At 37.8% G+C, this 6160-nt stretch overlaps 1 protein-coding gene across 8 annotated transcripts in view; it reads right to left on the bottom strand.

Moving 5' to 3' along the window:
- Nucleotides 1-6160, bottom strand: part of Grik1 (glutamate ionotropic receptor kainate type subunit 1) — a 379400-nt gene that overhangs the window by 89923 nt on the left and 283317 nt on the right. The gene's annotated exons all lie outside the window — the stretch shown is intronic.

Consider the following 6160-nt stretch of genomic DNA (forward strand, 5'->3'; position numbering starts at 1 on the left):
TTCCTTCCTTCCCTCTTTCCTCTCTTCTTCTTTGTTTTGTATTTCAGAGAAAACAAATTCTTGCTAGCAAATAGAGTTAATAAGTGATTGTATTATTATTAAGGTTACTTGTGTTTATCAGACTTGAGAAGGGAAGTTAAAGTCCACGGTATGAAATTCGATGGCTAGCTCAGGGAAGCCCTGTGAGGGACAGATCTGTGATCAGAATAATTTACATTTACTTTCATGAGTTACCATGAAAAAGACTGGAAGTAGTTAATTCTCTTTTGGAATAGTTATCTTTTCCTTCTTTTCCTCATAAAATTCTTCTCACTTGCTAAATTTTATATAATACTCATAGCATTTTGTCAAATATACCGCCCTGTGGTTTTGGGGATAAAAATCTCATAATACCCTCATATTTTACTAGAGGGCTTTCTTTGCAACTTCAAATATATTAGCTCATTTGAAATTCTCAGTAATTCTCCAAAGTAAGCAGAACATATAGATAAAGCTACTTATTATATGTAAAACTGACCTCAGGCAAAATATTGATTATGGAAGCACATATGTATATAGCTAGAAACTTAACAGAGTTAAGCCTAGAATCCAGGTTCTAGAAAAATTTTGTATGTGGTTTTCTGAAATTAGTTCATCCAAGTTCTGAAATTGATTCATCCAATATTTGCTGTTAATTATGTTTTCATGCAGGTGGAAAGAGAGCATAAGTAATGGACACTATACCTTGCATCTCAACAGTTTTGAAGCAAGAGATACCTTTATTATGGGTGCTTTTTATTCCGTTCAGTCTCCGTCATTGAAATGTCAAATTGTTTTGAATACTCATCACTTGATTAGAAACAATGTGGATTTGTTTTTGTTTCTTTGAGAAAGGGTTTCTCATTGTATCTTTGGAGTCTTCCTGGAGTCAGTTTTTGTATATCCGCCTGCCTCTGACTCCCGAGTGCTGGGATTAAAGATGTGTAACATGACCGCCCAGCTAACAATGTGATTTTTTTAAAAGCAGAAACTGTTCAAATTCAGCATTTAGTACCTAAGCACAGTTCATAATATAGAAACAGTTTACTAAACATTTACAGAATAAATTATTATTGATTCATGTATTAAAACATAGTCCATTTTTGTAATGACTATATAATACTAAGATTTAACATAAATCGTTTTGCTTATATACTTGACACAGAGACGTGAGGTTGATGGTAGGGGCACTGGAAACTGCTAAACTTAATTTTTTGATTGATTCATGATTTATATAATTTATTTTGTTGATGATAAAACTGAGTCTTGTGGAAATTAGCTGGTACACATCTACTCTGCTAATCACTTACAGGGATAGAGTTTAGCTCCCTGCTTGCTTCAAGTTGGCACCCATGTTCTTCACCATTCTGCTATCTTTATTTGGTTCAATTGGGAGAAAGTGAGTATAGGCAGGTTACTTCGTAAAGTGGAATCAGTACTAACAGTGGACATTTATTGAGCGCTGATTATACATCTGGCCTTGTTCAGAATCCTTGGGAAACAAGGAACTTTTATCATCCCTTTACTTCTTCATGGAAATAAAATTAAGAGATTAAATGGTGTCTAGAAAGCCAGCGTTTGGATCCTTAAAGTTGGTGGTACGAACTCTGGTCCCACCTTGTCCAGTTATTTAATGAACACAATAGTAGTTTGATAAAGGCTAAAATCCAAGGCCATATACTACATGCCAGCATCATAAGCATCTTGTTTATGAATGATATAGTCTTCCAATTATGAAATACTTAAAAATTAGTTTATCTATTCTTTGAGAATTTCATACATATATACAGTGTATTTTGGTCACACCTACCCCACACTAACCTCTTCAGATTTGTTCAGACCTTCCGTCTCTCTGTCCAAATTTCATAAACTTTTGTTCCTTTTTTTACAATTCATTGAGTCCAGTTAATGTTGTTCATATGATCATGGGTGTAGGGTCATACATTGAACCACTGGCAACCTATGATGAGCCAAATGCCTGGAGAAAACTGATGACTTCCTCCCCTGAGTAGCCATAAACTGTCAACATACTCTCAAATAAGGCAGAGCCTCATAAACCTATTCATGTTGGAAGACCAACTGGCTTGATTTTGGACAAGCATTGCTTGGCTAGTTACAATTACTGTGAATTCATGAGTTCCATAATAGCTCCAGTAATGTGCAGGAGACACTATTTCACCTTCTTTCCCACCTCTGGCATTATATATATTCCCTAGAAAATATATAATGTTTTGGTTATTAGAATAATTTTCTGTAAGGGGTTAACTCAGGGGATTTGAGGTGATAAAGTTCTGCACATTCCAAAAAAAAGTACTGGCCCATGACTGGTTTGGGGGAAAACATCTTGAACTAAATTTTTAGAAGAGAATGTGTTTGTATTTCTGCAGTCTGGGGTTATGAAATATTTATGCTAAAATGTGATTGTGGCAAATGTCACCGTTTGTTCGCGGATGCTATGCTGCATCAACTGAGGTCCGGATGGGCAGGAGAGCAAGGTCAGTTATGTGAGTGCTGTGTGTGTTTGGGTCGTTTCCTGATTGGCAACACTTCACAGGTATAGTAACATATCAATGCTGTGAGTCAAGCAATTTCTAGTGAGCTTCAACAGAATAAAACACCTAGAAACCCAGGCCTGTCAGGGCTCTACCCTGTGTGAAAATTGCCCTTGTTGATTTTATGTTTATTTCTTTTCCTGTAATAAGCTGTTACTGCAAATGTGACAGCTTATTTGGGTTCTGTATTCCTTGTGCAAACAGTGAAGTATTAGGACGTGGTGGTAATTGACAAGACAAACCAATGAGATGCCCCATCACCACAGAGACAAGGACAGCTGGCATACTGTGTTCCCAGTTGTGAGGCTGGGAAGAAAACTGGTCTTTGGAGAACAAATGGCCAAGACGCACAGGTTTCTCGTTACTCTCTAAATTTGGAAACAGTTGTAATAGGTAAGTCAGGGATTGGGGGAATAGTCTATGGGAACTCTGCTGAGGGCGCCCCCTCGTGGAAGCAATGCTGTCACCTAGGAAACTAGTGCTGGAGGAAGCATTGCTCCTTTACAGTGCCATGGAGCAACATAGCAGGCAGAATGCCCTGTCGGTGAGTGAAATTTGCGAATGGATTTGAGGAGGTGGCAAAAAAGACCAGCACAAGCAGTCTTAAAATTCAGTAGTTAGGAGAGAAATCCCAGAAGGTCCACTGAAGGTTTGGCAGTGTGGGCGCCATCATTTGAACCTCAGTGAGTGCCGGTTTTAGATAGAGACCAGGAGAAACAGAGGAAAGAGGTTACAAACAGAGCAAGCAAACACACTGGAAAAGGCCTTTGGTCACCCCATGTCGCAGAAGTATCAGATAAGGACTCACCCTGGCAACTGGCATAAAGAATGTGTCTCTCATGCATAAATAAGAAAATAAATAAATAATACAGTAATTCTCCTGCTCTAGTTTCTCAAGAAGGCAAACTTTTGATGTATTAATTAACACTTCAGTTGATAAAACACTCTTTATAATCTCAAGATTTTTATTGTCTGTCAGTGGGGTAGAATAAAGGTTGATTACACTTTGCCTGTCAGAATGTCCTTTGTTTTCTCGCTGACTAAAGCAGCATCATAAGCAAATTCATCCCTATATCATAGGGGTGTGTATGCTGTCTAAATTGCTTAGTGGAATGACACTATGCGGGTATTATACAGAGTTACGGAGCAATAAATTGATGTAGAGAGGCCACTTTCTCTGGGAACATAGCCAGGACCGAAACTCTGGTTCCCTTTGTTAAGAAAAATGTTACCTTTTCTGTTAATCCTGTAGGCTGCTATCTTTTATCTCGAGAGTCTCTGTGAAGACTCAAAGTGGATCTCCAAAGACATCTTTCCTGTGGACCACAATTGCAGAACTATTATATGTAAGAGAGCAGAGTGACAATCCCCACTCTGCCTCCCATTAGGAGTGCATTTGTGAACCAGGAAGGAAAATGACAGATAGGGCTCAGTGGCTTCTGTCTCCTTGGTGTTACCGAATCACACGCCATGTTTATATTTGAATGATGAATGTTCTCCATAGGCTCAGGTATTTGAATATTGGGTCCACAGTTGGTGGTGCTGTCCACTCCCTTTGTTTGGGGTTTGCAGTTTTAGATGTGATCTCTCCCTGTCTTCCTGCCTCAGCAGTCTGTTGCCACCCCTCCCCCACCATTACTGACTGTCTGTCTAAAAGGGTAAGCACAAATAGACTCGTTACTCCTTAAATTGCCCTTAGTTATTTTGATTTATCTCAGCAACAGAACGATAACTAACGTATATCATCATGCTCTACGATCAGAGAAAAATCATGCTGAAAGTGAGCCATCCCATCTCCCCATCAATACAAAACTATCATCTGAATGAGCCCATAGTACTCGGGGAAAAATGTACAAAAGCAAAAAGAAGCAAAGTAGACTTTACGAAAACCATTCTAGAGTTTAGCTATGCTAATTAACACTCCAGTTGGGACAAAAATACTTTTTAAAAAATCTTCAGATGTTTTTGACTAGTGCTTTTCACTGTTTTGAACCGAGCCAAGCAACAGTTTTCTTAGCTCGATTCTTAAAGCTTGTTTTTCTTTCTTTAATTATATATGTGTTTAAATCTAAATTCAACTAAATTGAATTTGTGTGTGACTGACTTCTCTATTTTCAGATATAGATGTGTTTTGACATATATGATGACACTCCTTGAAGCTGTTTTAGTGAACAAAATTCTAAGAAAAACTAATAAATTGTCTTAAAAATGGATAAGTCAACAGGGAATCAAAACACACTTTCCTTGTGATATTATTTTCTAATTCTTGCCTGCTCACACCTATAATCTATAAATGTATGTGGCACATGTAAGAAAACGACTATGGTGGATACAGGCAGTGCATCCAGGAGAACGCCAGGATGAAACAGATGGTTTTAGAGAACACAATTCTGTTATATCAATGGGATTATTTATAATTACTTATTGTTCTAGTGGCTTTTCTGTTGTTGTGATAAATGTCCTGAAATTGCAATTTATTTACAGTTCCAGGATACAGATCATTGTCTTGGGGAAGTCAAGGCAATAGCAATGAGGATCACTTCCACAAACCAAGAGCAGAGCGAGAATTAATGTGTGAATCTATGCCTTCTTTTTTGCTTATTCAGCTACCTTTTTAGTTTTCTTTTGCATAATATCTTTGCATAGAAAATGGTGTTGCCCACAATGGGCTGGGTTTTCCATCAATTAACAGTCAAGATTACATACCACAGACCAGCTTGAGCTAAAAATTCCTCTTTAAGCTTCTCTTCCCAGATAACTCTAGGTTGTGCCAAGTTGACAGTTAAAACTACCCAGTGTCCTTACTATTAATGTTATTAGTAGTTTATAAATTATTAGTTTATAATAATTGATTATTTGAGAATAACCTCCATCTTCATTAATAAGCCATGCTTCTTGCTTGTAAGAACTTTGGCTTTCCAGAGAAATGTTTTGGGCTATATGAATTTTCTTCATTTAGACATCTTTTGTTTTGGTATGATCTTAATTAAATTTATCTTCTGAATAAATTATTTTATCAAATGCATAGTTATTAAAGCTTTCTTTAAATGGTGATCCTGCCTCCAGGAATCTCAAAATGAGACGAGCCTGAGAGCTGTCTCCTCCCATTTTATATTCTTCTCTAGAGCTGGGATTAAAGGCATGCACCACTACTTCCCAGTTTCTAGTGTGGCTACTGGGATTAAAGGTATGTGTCACCACTGCCTGCTCTGTAAGACTGAGCAGTGCAGCTGTTTTGCTCTCTGAGCTTCAGGCAAGCTTCATTTATTAAAATACAAATGAAACATCAGTACAGGAAGGTGCTGTGTTATATCACTGTTGTTTACTCTTATTGACAAGCCCTGTCATAGTTATTGGAACTGATTCTACAGCATTCCACTGAAACACTCTCCTGGTTTTATAAATTCTCATTTTTTTTTTCATAAAATAACATTTTGTGAGTAGGAGGCGCGCGCGCGCGCGCGTGTGTGTGTGTGTGTGTGTGTGTATTACACACAGTACACTTGTAGAGGAGGAGGACAACCGCCAATGTTTGTTCTTACCTTCTACCCTGTTAACCGCCAATGTTTGTTCTTACCTTCTACCCTGTT

The sequence above is a fragment of the Microtus ochrogaster genome, chromosome 2, assembly GCF_000317375.1.
Source record: "Microtus ochrogaster isolate Prairie Vole_2 chromosome 2, MicOch1.0, whole genome shotgun sequence".
Classification (NCBI taxonomy): domain Eukaryota; kingdom Metazoa; phylum Chordata; class Mammalia; order Rodentia; family Cricetidae; genus Microtus; species Microtus ochrogaster.